Source organism: Trachemys scripta, chromosome 20 (genome assembly GCF_013100865.1).
Source record: "Trachemys scripta elegans isolate TJP31775 chromosome 20, CAS_Tse_1.0, whole genome shotgun sequence".
Taxonomy (NCBI): domain Eukaryota; kingdom Metazoa; phylum Chordata; order Testudines; family Emydidae; genus Trachemys; species Trachemys scripta.
Window position 1 is genome coordinate 4,372,797 of NC_048317.1, and position 18,657 is coordinate 4,391,453.

The following is an 18,657-nucleotide window of genomic DNA, read 5'->3' on the forward strand; positions in this document are numbered from 1 at the left end:
GCTTTCTTTTTTACTCTGTAATTTAACCAAACTGGGACTGATACAAGCTCAGGTTCTGTTTTTTAATAAATAATAAGTGTCCCTCCAGCCAGCTGTCTGTCTGTCTAACCACCTATATATCACCAATGTCCTTTAGCACCCCTCAGCTTCTGGTCTCTGCAGTTAGTGGTTCTCCAGGCAGGGGACTTATTGTTTATGGATTATCTGTGACAGGCCGGCTTTGCTTCTGGAAGGCTGGTTGTGTGGTTAAGCGCTGAATTGGGACTGGGGAAATGAAGTCATGGTTCTGCCGTAGATCCTTTGTGTGATCTTAGGTTAGTGCTTAGACCCCGTTGCAGGCCAGACGTCTGCATGTGCTTTACGACCCACTGACTTCAATGGAGCATAAGTATATATGTAAAGTTAAGCACATGCTTCAGGGCTGCCACGAATAGGGATGGTTCCCTGAATCAGGACCTTCATCTTTCTGGCTGAGAATTTCAGAAGTGGCTAGTGATGTTGGGGGCCCAGCTTGGGAGCCCTTGAAGGGAGTTGCTTTTCAGAGGGTGGGGGCTCAGTTACTGTCTGAAGATCAGGCCCCTTTCGGACACCCAAAATTGACACCCAAAATTACTAGGCCTCTGTGTCTATGTGCAAAATAGGGCACTAACAGTTCCCCAGCTCACAGCAGGGTGACAAGGATACATTCCTTGGTCTTTGTGTGGCAGGCCTGTGCGAGGGGACTATGGATAGATTAAAATGATAAATAACAATAATAATCCATTCAGGCATCTATACCATGCTGATTACAGGCACCACTAATGATACAGCCTCACTGCTTTCAAGTATCTTCTTGGGACAGATGTGAATTCCTTTTATGGGGCCCTGGCGAAGCATTTTACCACAGCTGCGTGGCTGTCCCCTCCCTTCGCCTCAGTTCTCAATGCTAAATCCTGCCGCCTTCGGAGGGAAGGGAAACTTAAGCGAAGAGGAACAGAGGCAAGCCATGGTTGTTAGCATAATGGCATTCCTGATGGCCTCTGGACACAGATTGTGTGTGCCGGAGTGTACGCCAGACAGCCATCCAGGGAGACGGGAACGACTGCTTGACAACGGGCATTTTCAGACAGGAGAGAGGGATGTTTGCTACAATGTATTAGACTTGGTAGGGCATAAAGCTTTAATCAGACGCTGAATATTGTTCTTGGCCCCCAGGTGGGAAAGGAGCAATGTCAGTGCCTTGCTGAAGAGACTGGCATGGAAACATTGCAAATGATAAAGGGTCCGGCAGAACTCTTCCGAGTCTCGCTTCTCTGAGCTTGACATCCAAGGCAGGAGAACAATAGCAGGGTTGCCTCATCTTTTTGAGGGCTACGGCTAGCAGTTAGAGCAGTTGACGTAGGTCAAGACTCCTAGGATGTTCTCTCAGCTCTGGCATAGAGTTTAAGGCCAGAAGGGACCCCCAGATGCTCTAGTCTGACCTCCTGTAGAGCACAGGCCACCAACACCACCCAGCTTCCGCATGCTAAACCCAGCAACTGAACCATCCACAGGAGACTAGACTACGATGTGCCATAGGCAGAAGATAGGAGGGGCCCAGGGCCCAAGGCCCCCACACTGGCTGGGAAATGAGTAAGTGAGATAGCTCCAGGTAATCCTGGCCAGTGACTCACACCCCCATGCTGCAGAGAAAGGCAACGCCCCCCGCCCCAAGGTCACTGCCAGTCTGACCTGGGGGAACATTCCTTCCCCACCCCACCTATGGCGATCAGTGAGCGTGTGAGCAAAAACCAGCCGGCCATGCACCCATCAGAGAGACTGCTTGGTGCCACTGCAGAGCCTGCCTACCCCACCTAATGTCCCATCTCCTGCCGTGGCCATCTGTGATGCTTCAGAGGAAGGAGATTAAAAAACCCCAATGGAATGAATGGAGGGGGGAATATCCCTTCTTGACCCCTATGGGTGGCCAGCTGAAACCCTGAAGCATGAACTTTGGGAACGTAAGATACAAAGTGGAAGTGAGCCCCGGGGCATTTGAGCCCTGCTCCCCACCCTCACAAACAACCCTGACATACAATTCCACTCATAAATTGGTCCAACTCTCTCATTAAATTAAAGAAGTTGTTTGCCCCACAGCTCCTGTTGGGAGGCTGTCCCAGAGCCTCACCCCCTGTTGGTTAGAAACCTAATTTCCAGCCTGAATTTGTTCATGGCCAGTTTATCCCCATTTGTTCACGGCCAGTTTATCCGCATTTTCCTTTCGCTTCAATAGCTCATCACCCTCCCTGGTATTTGCCCCCCAATATATTTAGGGAGAGCAAGCCGTCTTTTTCCTGGACTAAACAAGCCAAGCTCTGCCAGGCCTGTCTCCTAAGCCCTCAGTTCCCCGACCATTCTAGTAGCTCTTCTCTGCACCTGTTCCCCTTCAAATTCATCCTTTTTGAACATGGGTGACCAGAACTGGACACGGTGTTCCAGCTGAGGTCTTAGCAGTGCCTTGTCCAATGGCACTATCTCTCCTAGAAATGCCTCACCCGAGGCATCACATTTGCCTTTCTCACAGCCGCATCACAATGGTGGCTCATAGTCATCCTGGGATTTGACCCGTGCACCCAGGTCTTTCTCTTCCTCTGTTCTTTCCGACTGATGAGCTTGCAGCAGAAATTCAGCAGACCCTCAGGGCATGATCTTACGCTTTGTCCCATTGAATTGCATCCCATTTCTGTCACCCCCCTCTTCAAGGCCATCCAGATCTTCCTAAATAATATTCCGATCCTCCTCTTTACAGACTATCCCTCCCAACTGTGTATCATCAGCAAATTTCCTTAGCACACTCTGACTTTTTGTGCTAGAGTCATTAATAAAAAGAAGTTTGATAATTCATCTTTCAGCACAACCCATTGCTGTCTCCCCTGTAGCCAGTTCTGCACCACCTGGTAGTTCTTGTTCTGATCCCCATCTTCCCTTCCACTCGGCTCTTCTTGTCCACCTATGTACAAAGGGTTCATCTGCATGGTCACTAGGACTGTCTATCAACATCTGAAGGGACAAATAACAAGGAGTCAATGAAATTCACGTCACAACCTTTTCTGCCTGTTAACACATCATGATTTTTGCTCACTCTGGAAACTTTACTCAAGCAACCTTAAAAGACTCTGCTCTCCAGAAGACAGGCGAACAAAGACCTAGAGCTAATTGGGGTACCGGTGGGAAGGCATCAGGTCTTGGAAAAGCAAAGCATTGTGGTGGTCAAGTAAGTACTTCTGTTAGCCTTCTGTGCCCTCCCCTTTCTCCAGGTGAGCCCAGATAATAACACTTATATAGCACGTTTCATCAGTAGATCTCAAAGCATTTTACAAAGAAGTATCATTATCCCCGTTTTTACAGATGGGGAAACTGAGGCACAGAGCAGCAATGTGACCCACCCAAGATCACCCAGCAGGCCAGTGACAGAGCCAGGAATAGAACCAAGATCTCCTGAGCCTCAGTCCAGGGCTCTGTCTCCAAAGAACGCAGGGACACACCGTGCCAGGTTGACATAAGTAGAGCGGAAGCCAAAGGCATCCAATTAGCACTAGGGGAAATGAACATGGGCAGTGTCCAAGGAAGGCAGCATCCAGCACTAGCATGCTGCCTGGAATCATATTAAAGCACAAAGAGAATCATTTAGATCATTAAGATCGCTGGTGCACGGATCAAAAGAAGAATCCTGGTTCTTTGGTCTCTGCTGTAGGTATGTAACTGAGCTGGAGAGCGGTGCCCTGGTCGGAGAAACCTGCCACTTAACCTTGATTGCAGGGGGCTATATCGTGGGTAATAACATTGATTTTTTCCTGTTAAATAATAATGGCAGGGCTGAGTCACAGCTCTGAGGGGAGCAGAACATTCTCACGACAGCCAGGGCAGGGTGTGAAGCCAGGCGTGCTGCTGAGAGCAGAGAAGCTGTCACCTTTCCCCTGCCCCTCTTTCACTTGCCCTCTGACGCCCTCGACTGGCCAAAAGCCCAGCCTGGTCTCACAGTACAAGCTTCCGCCTGCTCCACAATGTAAAAAGGCGGTGGGGTAGGGGACAGCAGAGACAAGAGACGTCAGTGTTCGAGTAATCTGTGGGCTGTCTGGTTTGTACAGCACCTTGCACTATGGAGCCTGAAGTTGGTTGAGGCCTCTAGGGTCTACCACCACATAGATGCTTCATAATTAGCGAAATCTCTATTTTTCCACCTGTAAAGAGCACCCATGAACTTTCAGACCTCAAGTGACAGCTGTAGAGGAGAATGGGATGGGAAGGAACCCACGCAACAAGAACCAAAGTCTCCAGGCCAGAGCACAGCGTGGGCATCTCTGTAACGTGCTGCCGCAGCTTGGAGAACAAAACAGCCGCTGTCTCGGCACGCAGAGGGCTTAGAAATTTAAAGGTGCAGTGCACAAAAAAATCCAAAGGCACAACTACATGTGAGCAGGTCATGCCGGAGTCTTGAAGGACTTGCGTGAGAGCAGTCGCTAGCTGGAATGGTGATGCAAGTCAAAGGAAAGTACAAACAGGAGGAAAGAGAGATGCAGTGATGGGTGGGTTAGAAATACTTAAGGCAGGTGAGTGAGTAGGTCTGGACCATCTGCTAACACACTGTCTCCCCCTAGTGGATAGACCGCATATGTCAAGGTTTGTGAGCGCTACCACCGTCATCCTTTAGCTCAAATAGTCGCAGTTTGTGATTTTAGGTCAAGATAGCCCAAGTTCAGTCCCCTTAGACAACTCATTATCGATAGCTCTTGCAGATAGCGAGGTAGCCTTTCCCTGCTCCGGATAACTCACTGCTCTGAAACTAGAGCTCTCACTGGAGCAGTATTCCTCTTCCCAGGGCTGCCACTCATCCTGACAAAGGCAAGGGAATTATTGCCGTAGTGGTGGGGAGAAAGCCAACAGAGTGACAACGTTTCTTGGCGCGTAGACAGAGTATTTCTGGGGAAGAGACAGACCGTAAAACGGTGTGTTGGAACAGACTTTGCAGGGCCACAAGGCAGCTGTCGACTCCTCTCTGTTAATTTAATCAAGCTCTTTTGTATCGGTTTAATCTGGTTTCTGAAGAGCCGGTCTGCTTAGGAGGGGCTGGAGAGTGTAAGACGAAGCCCTAGAAGAAGTAGCCTTTGGAAGCACAGCAGGGAAGGATTATTGTAATATACAAGTGTAACCCATGCCTGCTTGAGGTGGTGCTCTGTCCCCCTCTAGTGGCACATACTGATTGATGAGTCTGCTACAGCCTTGGCTAAGAACCACGTGGCTTTTGGCTCATGAATTTAGCTCCCGAAGTCCCAGGTTCGATCCCACCCACCACCAAGTGGGGTCTGTCGTTCTTACGCAAGCTTTTGCGGGCAGGGCCCATCTTTTTTGCTCTGTGTCTGTACAGCGCCTAGCACAATGCAATCCCACTCCATGACTGGGACTCACTACTATTACTTATATTGCAATAGCACCTGTAATATTAGCGCCTAGGGTATCAGTTTCTGGAAATACCAGTGGAGTGAAGGAGGTGGGCATTGAGAGAGAGGGGTGCCATAGGTCAGAATGCAGGATTTGCAATAGCAGAGGCTTTTCTTTTCGGTGCACTGGGCTTGATTCCCCATCGCTCTTGTACCTTGCGCAGTCATTTACGTTTACACCACTAGCAAACGCTGCCATGCCGATTTGCAACTAACACCCACTCTGCTGCGGCGTAACCGACTGCGCCAGGGGCCTGGCGACTGAGAACCAGGCCCTCGTCCGGACACACACATCAGCTGTTTTCCCTTCATTCTCGCTGCACCTCTCCCAGGGCAGGACTGTTCCCTGTGGCACATTGTCTAGTAGGGGGCCCTGTCTACTTGCCCAAGGCCCAATCAACAGGACTCCTACTACTTTCCTGGGCGAGACTATTCCCCAACCTAAATAGCTCCCTGCTACTCTGCATACTTTCCCCTGCTTAATTCCATCCCATTCTCTTGAATATCCCCTGTGCTCAAGCCAATTGAGTTTACCCCTCATAGCCCCAGTTGCTAAAACATCTCCAGTTCACCCCCAATGCCACACTAATTTCTGCCTGTCCTTGGCATTTACACCATTCCATTTCCCAGCTCTGCCCTGTGCCCCCATTCATTTCATCCTGGATCAAAGCCCAAAGCCAGTGGGAATTTTGATGGTGTGAGAACAGAGCAAAGAATTCAGGCGTCTGGCCCAGAGAGAGCTAGAGTCCTTTCTTTCACTACACATACACCTTTTTTGCTGTCACTCACTGAAACCCCTCCACGTTTATACCTGGAGATCTACTTGCAAGCCACCTCCACCTCTGGCAGCTTCTCCACTGGCCATGCAAACGCACATAGAGTGGTGTTGAGTTACTTGAGCTACTACCAGCCCTGTCTTACCCCTAATTCTGGACATGACTCTCTGCCTCTTCCGGACTGCTAGGTCAGCAGCAGGAGAGCCGGCTGGCTGGCAGGACTGGGCCAGAATCGTGTGGACTCAGGTGCGGATTGATGGTGTCGTGCTACAACAAACCAGGCAATTAGACCTCCAAGGCATGTGGCCACACACTGCAAAAGTAGCTTTCCTATCCACCGGCCTTTGCCTGCACTGCTTCGGGAGGACGCTCAAGATCAAGTGGGTGGCTACAGCCTTTGGCAGATCGGGGGTTTGCAAGGGGCACTCGCTCTGCCGATCATTGCAAGGAAAGCCACACTCGCCCCAGAGCTCAGGGACTGTCCTCTGGCAGCTGGAGTGAAGAGTAAAAACCTCCCAGCTGATACTGAACCGCGTGGACAAACGTGGCCTGAGGCTGCCAAGTGGCAGAGGTGAGCGTGGCCCGGGGAAATGGATAAGCATGACAAGGACAGAAACAAGCCTGGACACATTGGGTCAGGATTCATGCGTGCTGCCTTTTCATGCATATTTATGGGGGCTTGGGGAGGGTTGATAAAACTGGAAGGGGTGGGGGGGGGAACTTATGGACAGCCAAGACCCGAATGTCTGAGCAACTCCGGGCTGCTCAGATGAGCGCGGCCTGATACAGGGAAATGTGACATTTCTTGTCAGTGAGGTTTTTATGGCAGAGTGGCAGAATAAATTAGCACCAGCGAGGAGCCAGCACGTTTCTTTTAATGATCAGGAAAGGTTCCGAGGCATCAGAGTCTGTTCACTCTTGCTGACAGAAAGGCATTTGTCACAGCTCCCGTCTCAGATGCATTGTTTACTCGGAGCAAGCCAGCCAGAAAACAAACACATGGGGGGAGGGGGGGAAGCCAAACTAACAACCGTGCCCCACCCCAGCCCTCTTGAACTTGTCAGGCTCATGGCGATGACATGGTGACAATGACAAAGTCATCAGCCGGGTCCAGAGGAACAGGCCTGTCTGCGAAGAGCAACGGAAGAACATTTCAGCATGCAGCAGTGTCAACGAGTGAGTCTCAGCCTGTCACTCAATAGCAGCTAGGCAGAGCAGGAACACGGGAATTTCCACACTGGATCAGACCCAAGGTCCATGTAATATCCTGTCTCTAACAGTGGCCAGTATCATCCGCTTCAGAGGAAGGTGCAAGAAACCCTGCAGTTATGGGATAACCTGCCCCCAGGAGACATTTCTTCCTGACCCTCATTAGTGAGAGGTTGATTTATGCCATGAAGCATGAGGATTTATGTCCCTGCCAAAGCTCTCTGAGTCTGCTCCTCAGCTGGAGTAAGTCAGCATAGCTTCATTATTCAATAGATCTGTACCAGTTTACACCATCTTTCTTTTTAAATGCACACCGTAGTCACTCTGGATGTTCTGGAGAAAATGTCTGATCCTTGCTAAGTGCTTGGTGGGAATGAAGTCTTGTGGCAATGAGCTCCACAGGCTTCTTGGGTGTTGTGTGAAAATGTCAGTACTGGAAGGGTGCAGCTCTGGGGGAAAAAAACCTAGAAAGGAACTGGGGCCAAATACGAACATATTGCTAGGCTCACGTTGTTTATTGCACCATGCAAAATGGGCCAGTGATATGCCCCCGTGCTACAGCACACACTGGTGTACAGGGTCCACTCTACTGCCATCAGCAAAGTTAGATCAGCCATGAACTTGGCCCAGTGTGTTTTCCTGTGCTCTCTTCTTCATGCCCTCCTGGGTGCACAGCTGAGCCCAATATGCTACCTGCAGCAGTAGGTCTATCCCACTCCGCCTGATATGCATGGACGTCCTCGGAGTGAAATAGACCTGGTGCTTCTTTATGTCACGACTGAAGTGCACTGGGGAAGCCAGCCGTTGAGCTGCCCGTGACTGCGATCTGAGAGGATGCAGAAGTTCCTTAGGACTGAAGCAAATTTGGAGATCTGTGTGGAGGCCAGGAGTGGCATGGCAAAGGGCGCTTAAAGTCCGAGCTGCTGGGGAGCCCATCACTGGTGGCGTGTAGCAGGAGGCAATGCAGATGTGGACTGAGGCCCCAGCATCTGGAATAACTGGGAAGCGGGGCTGCAGTTCTAGACTGAGGGGCATGGGGCAGAGCAGGGACTGTAGGAGGATAGCAGGGGATGGAGGCAGTTCTGCACTCAGGTGCTTGGCCAAGCTGTTGGGGAATGCAAAGCTAGCAACCAGGGGTGCTGCAGGTACAGACTTGGATGCATTAGGGGCTCTGTGGTGGGGCCCCCAGGACCTGGCACAGTAGTGCCAGGAGCTTGCCAGTCGCAGGCCAGCAGTTGGGGGCCTTCCAGAGCTGTGACTGATGCTTGCAGAGCACCTTACCTGTGCTCAAGCCAATTGAGTTTACCCCTCATAACCCCAGTTGCTAAAACATCTCCAGTTCACCCCCAAGATTCTCCCTGCTCCCCCAATGTCACATAATATAAGTTCCCAGTGTCTGCCCACACCCCTTCCATGGGAGCAGATCTCACTGCAAAGCGGAGTTTGGGAGACACCACGAGGCCAGAGGGGTGGCTCACTCCAGCTCGCCTGCCATCCTAATTAACAGCCACCAACACTGTTTGTCCAACGAGGACCCTTAACCTTCTGCTGATGGTGCCAGAGGGGCTGAGGAAGGGGCCACGCCCGCTCTGCAGAGGCAGTGAGATAAATACCTGTCAAACTAACCCTTAGCGGGGGGGGGGGCAGGAGGAGGAGAGGAGGAGTGGCAGATATAGATGAGGGAGCCAAGCAGATGTCACTCATCAGCCGCTCTGTCATTCTGATTTCACATCAGGCAGAAGACGCCGGGGACTGATTTCCCTACTCGTCACCCAGACACAAAAGCTCTCCCAGCGGGGACCCTCCAGGCTGGAGCCAGGCCAAGGGTATAAGTCAGGACTCCTGGGTTCCTTTCCCAGTTGGGACCCAGCCTTGCTCTGAGACCTCACACAGGTCTGTTGCCCAGTTTACTCTACCGGGTGATGGGGAGGAGAAGCAGTCACCAACTCCCCGCTGGTGCTGTTAGGCTTAATCAACTGATTAATGAACATTTGTGAAAGTGTTTCGAGATCCCCAGCTGAGAGGCAGTGACTAATGGGATGCAGGGAAAGTCTGGGGGGTTGACACAAAGCTCGGATTTTGGAGAGCTACGCTCAATTCTTACCCGTGCCAGAGATGGCAGGTGTGACCTGGGGCGAGTCACTTGATCTGTCATGTGCAAATCAGCTGATGCTAATAAATTACACTTCTCCAACCGGATTTAGAGCATAGGCTCGTCAGGGACTGTCTCTCACTATGTCTGTGCAGCGCCTTGCACCATGGGTCCCTGATCGCAGCTGGGCTCGCTAATAAAAATGCGAGGCAGAAACCTTTATGGGATCTGCTAGGCTACCGCTCCAGCTCTGGACTTACCCGGAATATTTTAAAAAATATTCAACCTAAAACAAAAGATGCTCTGAGCAAAAATAGTTCCCTGCAAGGCGGAGTGCTGGAGAGGAGGCTCTAAATGCCTGTCTCTGCCCAGAGTCCAATGTAATATGCTGTAATTCCATACCAGGCACTCTCGATTTAATCATCAAAACGCCTTGCAGGGGATTAACTACCAGTTTCCTCTTAATCCCTATTGATATAATGAGATGAAGACATTCAGCTTGGGCGGGGGTGCTATTTGTCAGGCGGGTTTTGCTGCTCTGCACTTGGCAAAGGCTTACGAACCCAGCTGAGGTATATGAAATGCAGACCCATAGGGGAAGGCGAGCAGGTTCGGCTGGGGAATGTTTCCGAGTGAGCGCTGTTCCAGCTTCACTGTGGGAAAAAAAAAATCAGCAAAACGACAAGGCTGGGGTCCCACTCGGGTTCCTGGGGTCACTCTGGCCAGAAGTCCATAAGTCAATGGCAGTTTCCACATGTAATGCTGATGTCCAGATACCCAGCGGCAAACTTTGGCAATGGGACAGCGTGAGAGTGGCTACAGGCTGTAACCCAGATCTTCAGCCACCTAGAATTTCTATGCAGCGTCTCAGAACTAACCCACAGAACAATCCGCATTGCCGAGTCCATCCTGCTGGTCCAGAGAGCTTTCTTCCAACCAGCCCAAGTGAACACGCACTGGCCCTCGGATGAAGCTTGAACTGGATTTGCCAGGGCTGTCCCCATATCAGAAATGTGTGTGTCTCTTTAAAGAATATTTAGGCACTTCTTTGGGGTCTACAAAAGCCTCCTTCGCCGAAGGAGAAGTGCAGCATTCACTATACATTTCACCGCGTCTGCCAGCTACCCAAGTGACTCCTGGAGGTTCAGCGGTAGAGGTCGGTGTTGCAGATCTTTGGGCCAAACACAGCAGCTGTCCCGCATGGGGTCATACTGAGGGCAATGGAAAATGGAGTTCTGCTAGGGATTAATTTGGCCCCGTGTTTCCCTTTGTTTAAATTTCTCAAAGGGCAGCACTGGCCTCACCTGTTTACAGTGACCCTTTCTTAGTCTCTTGGGGCCGGATCCTCAGCTGGCCTAAAGCAATGCTGACTTACATCAGCTGAACGCCTGGCCCGTTGACTCCAAGGGATCTACTCTGAGTTACACCACTAGGGATGTGCCCTCCCTCTTCTTTGCTCCTTCCGCAGAATGGGGCTCTGGCATTTCCCCTGCAAGGTGATTTGCAAGCCCTGCTATAAGGCAGATCCTCGAGGATGCTAAAAGCATGGCATGTAGATAGCACTTCCCTGCCCCCCTCAAATCCTTCTCAGGTACCAAAATCAAAAACAAGGAAATTAAAAATGTAATTCACGGAGCAATAAATCCTTCGATAAAAGAAACACTAAGATGGAAGGAGAGAGCCAAGCTTAATCCTCAGATAGTTTCGCTCTTTTTTCTTCCACCAGGATGGCTGCCTTTCAGACAGGAAATGTTTTCTATCAGAAATTATCCCCGCCCAGCCTAATCTTCCAATATGTAAAAATTGCCAGGCGGATGCGGCATCAGTCTCTTCCCTGGGAATTGGGTGATTTCGTTTGAAACCCTCGTTCGGGGGCACAAACTGGTTTCTGCACTTCCCTCAGTATAGATGGACATTCTGGCAGGGTTAGGCATTGGCAGCAAAGATTAAAGGGACAAATTCTGTTCTCAATGAGGAAAATTCAGAAGGTCTACATCCCCCTTAAACCTCATGTGGTGTTGGAGGGTTAAACCCAACTAACCCCCCATGCCGAAGGGTCACCACATTATTATGAATTATGTGTACTGCAGTAACATCTGGGAGCTCCAATCTTAGAGCGGAGTGCCATTGTGGTGGGTGCTGTACAAAAACCGAACAAGAAAGGGTTTGAGCTCAGCTCTTCAGCACCAAAGCACAGACTTCTGCCACTTGAGTGACTTGGGTAGCTGGCAGCAGTAGTAGGCTGTTATCCTCTATTGAGCAGTCCCCTAGCCAGGGGCTGGTCATAATAGACACCGGGCCAATATTATATAGATCTACTGGAATAGAAGAGAAGTTAGTTCTCTCCCCTTCCTTCCCAATTACGAGGGGTATCAGTGAGCTTAACAACAGACTGGGCCTCGCTCAAACTTAGTGTAAGTGGATGGAGCTGAGCCTACGAACACTGGATCCAGCCCCAGGAGTTGTTCTAACTGATGCCTGGGGTGAAACTGTCCCCAAGGGACCACCCAACAGCCCAGAACAGCCAGAGGACACTGTTCTCTTTTTTCACTTCCTAGTCCCCCAACCCCCAGGGCTGTGAGAGGATCCACATAGGGCCATTATGTCAGCTGTGCACCACTAGATCATCCCTTTTATGCCAGGGGCACTTCCCAGGGGGGATATCTAACTGGTTTCCAGCACCTTGACCCTGCTGGAGTGAGTTAAAGAGACTAGGATACAGGCCTGAAAGTGGATCTGAGAATCTACTTGCTGTGTGCTGAAAAATGAAGCAAATTTGTAAAAGACAGTCCACGTTTAGCCAGGGATCCTTCCCCCAGGCTCTCCTCTCACCCTGTCTGATTCGTAGAGAGTAAACGCCCCTGACATAAGGATTATAGTTCTTACATCATATTTTGCCTAGGGCAAGGGGAAAGAAATAGATCAGAAGTGGCATGATTCATTATTATGAGGCGAATCAGAGTTGGGGATCACAAGGGCAAATTTAATAGAAAATGTATCCAATCCACGGTGGTAAATTTAATTGCGGCTATTAATGAAGCCTATTTATAATGTATTATGTATCTGGCACTTTAGATGCAGCCCTCAATTCATCTCCGGTGCCAGATGTCTGCTTGCATCAGATCGAGAGTCTGATGGAAGATTTTTTCCCCCTTCCTCCGGAACAACTTGGGTCAAACAACCACCTTGTTTAATCAATCAAATGTGATCAGCCAGCAATCCGCTGCAAGTCCAGAGCATCACGTGAATGCGGCGTGCTTCCCTGAACAGAGACAGGGTCCAGGAAACACGGACGGAGAGGGAGCCTTGGAAGAAATCCCTTGCTGCATGCAACTTTAGATTGTCTTTGTGTTGTACTGAGACTGCTTTTTCTCCTATAGACCTGAAAGGGCTTTGCGCAGGCAGGTGAGGCATTATCATCCCTACTAACGGTGGGGAAACTGAGGCAGCAAGCGAGGCAGTAACTCACCCAACGTCGCAGAGCCAGATATGGAACCCAAGAGGACTGACTCCCACATCCTATATCTTGGGCCATGCTGCCTAGACTCAGTGTCCCACAGCTACAAGGAAGTGGATTCTCTGTTGTCCTGCGGCTTGTGGGGGTGGAACAGATGGGTCCTGGAAGTGTCAGCCACAAGAAATGGGGAGAAGGAACTTTGGCTTGCATCCTTTTTGATGGGACAGTGACTTCACAACGGCAGCCACTCGCCACCCGCTCTCTAGCACAGCTGTGCATCATCAGCACCGTGAAGAGCTCAGTGCCGGAACCGGGCACATGCTCAGTCCAGGAGCCAAAAATCATGGGGCTACGTCTACAAGGCCAGCCAGGGATACGGTTCCCCGGCTCGCGTACAGAGTCTTGTGTTTGTACTCGGCCCAGCTCAGCCAGGCCTCGCCTGCCACCACCAGTGCTACTGGGGCCTCACAGGTATTTACACTCCCACTAGCTCGCTGGGAACCAGTGTGAGGAGTATGTATACACAAGCTGGGAATTACACCCCAGTTCGTAATGTGGAAGTAGCCATAGAAACATGGAGACTAGAGAGAGGGAAAAAGACCGACTCTTTCAGCCTGTACCCTGCCAATGCCCGAACGAGCCCTTCCCTAGTGTCTTTTGAGGCATCCTGCTGCATTTGGAACCAACGGAGGTTCCCACAGCAGTTGCGTACCCATCACTAGAGCGGTGGGAAGAAGGGATTGGTCCGTTCACTGGCGATTTTGAAAAGTCCAAAAAAAAAAAAAAAATCTTTTTGGGTTGAGCCGAACATTTTGCTTTGACAAAAATCGAAACATTAAAAGACGGTCAAAATTGAAATAGGTGGCTATTTAAATTAAAGGAAACTTTGACATCAGAAGTCTTTAAACCAATAATCAAAATATTTCATTTCCGAAATGTGAACTGAAAACATCAATTCTTTGGGTGTTTCCCCCCCCCCCCCCACATGAACAATGCAGTGAAATGGACATAGATTTGCAAAATGTTTTGTCATCAAATCTGCATTTACACCCCCTCCTCCCCCCAAAAAATTTACCCAACTCTTCCCATCACTTCAAGCCTACTTCACTTCCTTCCCTTCAAAGAACTGTCTGCACAGTCCTCCAGACAGCAGATCCCCGCTGCTTGTGATTGGTGATGAAAGCCTACGTGCTGGTTCCTCTGTCTGAAAACCAGGCTTTAGGGACGCTTTGCTGAGAGAACACTAACAAAATGATTTAAAAATACAAGTGTTAACTTAATCAGCTGAACTGGGTTAAACGGGGGAATTGATATCGGCATTGCTGAAAGGAGGCGCCTTCTGCTCAGGAGATGGGGAGCTTTGATGTTGGATTCACTGCCCAAAGCTATACATGCCTAGAACACGATGAACCCATTTCTCAAGCCGTCCCACCTGGCACATGTCAAATCTCAATGCCTCTCTGAGTTCTTAGCAGGCACCTGATTGGGAGAGAGCCCTGCTTCCTCGTTCACATGGCACTGCTTGAGTTCCTTTCTGTCTTCGTCAGCGATAAAAGAGTCAGAGGGTAGATGGCATAGCTTTGAGCTGGTGGGTGATGCTCTGGGAGCTTGGAGCATGAATTGCCTTTGGCGGGTTCAGATGTGGAAGTAAATTCACTAGTGCTAGGTGGAGTCGACCGCCGAACACCCAGGAAAAGTCTGAGCCTTTCCAAGCAAACAAACTGGGATGAAAAATGGAAAGGAGATGGAAATAAGTGGTTTGATGGGAAGTTCCATCAGGTCATGGCATGATGGTCAACAGACCAGGCCCAGAAAGCGGAGGCTCAGGGTCTGGGTCTGGGTGCTAGCTTGCTGACAAGAGATGTCAGGCAGAGGTAAAGCCAGGCTCCACACGCTGAGTCGAAAGGAAGGATGGTTTTGTGTTTAAGGGACCGGAGGGGGAATCTTAGGAGACCTGGGGTCACTTCCTTGCCCTACGTCAGACTCCGAGTGTGACTTCAGGCAAGTCACTTCGGCTCTGTATCTCAGCCCCCTCCTCTGGAAAATGGAGACAAGAGCATCACTTATTAGCTCCATCACAGGGGCGTTGTTACGATTAATCCTATGCATCCAGTGCTTTGATCCTATCAGATGCTACAGGTATTATTGGCTGACAAGGTTTCCCTTCTCCAATCAGGAAGCAGAAAGAATGCCATGTGACCGAGGCGACCACGCTGTCATCCACTCGGTCCTATCATACCTGGCGCCGAGCTTCTTGGGTGTTGAGTTTCTTCAGCTTCTGTTGGCTACAGTGGAAGTCTCGCAGTGTTAAGGATGGTTTAAGGACTTGGTCTGAAAATCTGAGTCGGTATCCCTGTACAAGGAAGGGAGAATCATGTATTCCCCCTCCCCACCACATAAATCTCACTGGAATATTTCTAGCGACAATGGTTTCTCAGCCAACAAGATAACGAAAGAGAACACTTGTGAGGCTGAGAGGTTTTGGGCAATTACAGAGTCCCTCAGTCCCTGGCCAGCAATCCATTTGAACAGCTTCTTGGTTCTCCCCCCCGTATATTTCTAGGCAATACTTTGGGAATTTAGCAAAAATTGTAATTACTTTCTGTAGTAACAAAAGCTAGTGAAGAAAAAGCCGTGATAGATTCCAGATTTTATCAGAGCTGACAAGGAGCATTACTTGGGCTGCATTAGAACTGGCACTTCGTCAAACAATGAGGTCTGCCGTGACCAGCCCCTGGGGATGAATGGACACAGGGATTCAGTCTTTTTAAACCTGGAAATTAAGCATGCAGGTGGGATTGTTCTGCTCAGCTCTTGCGAGTGAAGAGACAGGGTGTGGCATGCGGTTGGCAGCTCCCGGGCACTCCTGTATTCTGCCCCTGCCCACCTGGGGCTGGCTGGTCAGGACTTGCATTGGGGATGGGGGACACTCCAACCAACACTAGGGTTCTGCAAGAAGCCCTGATGTTCACTCAGTTGGCAGCACACCCCTCCATGAGTCGACACCCCACCATGGTTCTGGGGGTGGACTTGAGGTCCCAGCTTCTGGATGAGTTGTGAAGACTTCAGAGAAGTTACTCTACTTTATGGCAGGCAAAAGCCTTGCCCTTCGGGTTTTCACCCACCTAGAAGATGGCTCTGCCCCAGCAACCCTGCCTCCCCAACCCTAGCACCATGGTGGGACTTCAGGTTCCACATCAATACAGCAACAGTGACTCCCACCAGCTGGGGACCTGAACCTTTAAACTGTTCTCAGTCATTTGCGAGACTTACACATCCCATGATCTCTCTCACTTGCTGGGGTGGGAGCCTCGGGATCCAGGCTGAAGTCCACGTTGGGTCATTACATGCAGCCTCCCTTATCTAGAAGGATTTTAGATATTCTTCTTCACTTCCAGTCCTAAAGCATTGACCATTGGGCTGTGGCTATGAAACATTCATCAATTCCAGTCCAGAACCAGCTGCATTTCAGCAATGAATAAAGCAGTTACTCTATACCCCTGACTTTTGGAAGTCATTAACAAGCAGAATAATGGTGTTTTACAACCACTTTGCACAGGTGGAAAGGACTATATGAGGTGCAGAGACAATGGAGACTCAGACCTATGATTTGTAAAATCAGGTACTTCCAGTAAGACTCTATCCCAGTCTGGTCACTGGCACCGTTATCCACCTGGAGAACTGCTGAAATAATGAACCATTCTTCACAGTTCTAAGAATCTAATTCCCTTGTCTTGGAGAAGAAGCTCAAGAGTTCATATTTATTGTTCTCTGTAAGTCTAGGTGTGGGCAACAATTTATTCATCCAAATATTCATGGACCCCAAGTTTTATCATGAATGAAAAGTCACAGCAGTGAAGTATGGTTTAGAGCCATTTGCTATTTCTCTGTTTTAACAGTGTCCATCATCCAATCAAGAAGCAAAAGCAATACCATCTGACTTAGGGAACCAATCATGCACCATGAAAAGAGATGGGGGGCAAAAAAACCCTGGGGGGGGGGGGGGAAGGGGGGGGGGAAGGGGATTGTAAAAATAGCCCCCCTCCCCTTTCTACCATTGTGAAATTCAAAACTTGAATAATATTTTTAGTTGAGATTTTGAAATTCAAAGACATCTTGACCACCTTTAACCATGAGTAACTGCTGAGCGGACAGTCAAAGAGAACCCCTTATGAGTACCTCCACAGGCTGAAATTTGTTGACTCAAAGTCTCTGGTTAATACCCACATCACAAGACTGACCATCCTGGAGCACCCCCTTGTGGTATGGAGTGGCACTGCAACACTCCCGCCTCAGTTTACCCACAATGACCTTCAGCCTCCTCCTGCCATAGAGGGAATTTGGCCCTTCAGCCAAGCTACTTTAGAGAGTTCAACCTTTTCTGAGGTAACAGAGTCCTATAGATAAAGTCCAACCAAAAGCACAAAAACAAAGAACTCTTCAGCCCAACTGAGCTCAGTCTTCAGCCCCCTTCCTTACAGGCAGGCCTCCAGTCACAGCTGCCTGTCTCCCTGCCGGCTCCTGTCATCTGGGACAGGTTTATCCTCCTACCAAGGGACTCCAACAGGCTTCAGTCAATTCCGAGCTCAAATGCAGTTTCTTGCTTCACATCAGGGCAGCCTGTTCACTTTCCTCCTCTGTTGGTCCATCTGCCCTCCACCCCGGCCAGCTCTCAACTGCCGAGTTTTCCTCCTTGTAAGTCCCACACCTTGCACAGGCCTTGCAAGGTGGGGCTAAATACAGGGCTGACTGGCCCAATGCTTCATGCCTTAAAAAACAAACCAACCTTGGTTGGCTTTTCCCTTTATGTGGTTGCATCGGTGTTGTTTGGGACATTAATTCTACCAGTGACCTATATAAAGTCCATACTGATTCACCTAGAGCTTCTCTCTGGTGGGTGTTTACACACGCACCCCTTAGAGTCATCTCTGGGCTGCATTTATTGTTTCCTTGGCATGATGGAGAGTGCCCAAGCTGCACTTGGATATGGGCCCTGTGCTTGGCAGACTCGGCTTGTTGAAGCACTGCCAGGATTGGTCCCACGCTAGTGGCCATGACAAGGGCTGTCTCCTCACTTCATAGTTCTCTCTGTGTTAAAAGGGTAGGCAAGGGGGCGGAAGAGGTTTTGTTTTCAAGTGACCTTTCTGAAAGGGCTCAGGTTTTACAGCTTGAGGGCTCATCCAATGCCAATGAATGCCAGTCATCGTCGACGGGACTTGGAGAGGGCTTGACCGTCAGCCAATGAAAAGAACATGCCCTGTCAATGCTGGAAGCAGAGCCAGTGATTTGCAGTGCATCGTGTATTCAGCAGATTGAACTGTTTTTTCGGCTTTGTGGGATAGTTGCAAGCAGAACAGAATTTACATTAGAACAGCCATACTGGGTCAGACCCGTCAGCCATTTAGCCGAGTATCCGGTCTCCAGCCACTTGTACCAGAGCTTCAGGGGGAGTGTACAGAACAGGGCAATCTTTGAGAGATCCACCCATCTTCTCCTCCCAACTTCAGAGGTTTAAGGTCACCCCCAGCATGGGGTTGTATCCCTGATGGATCTATCTAGCCCTTTTTTGAACCCCGTTATACTTTTGACCATCACAACATCCCCTGGCAGTGAGTTCAGTTTAATTGGGCGTTGTGAGAAGAAATACTTCCTCGTTTGTATTCAACT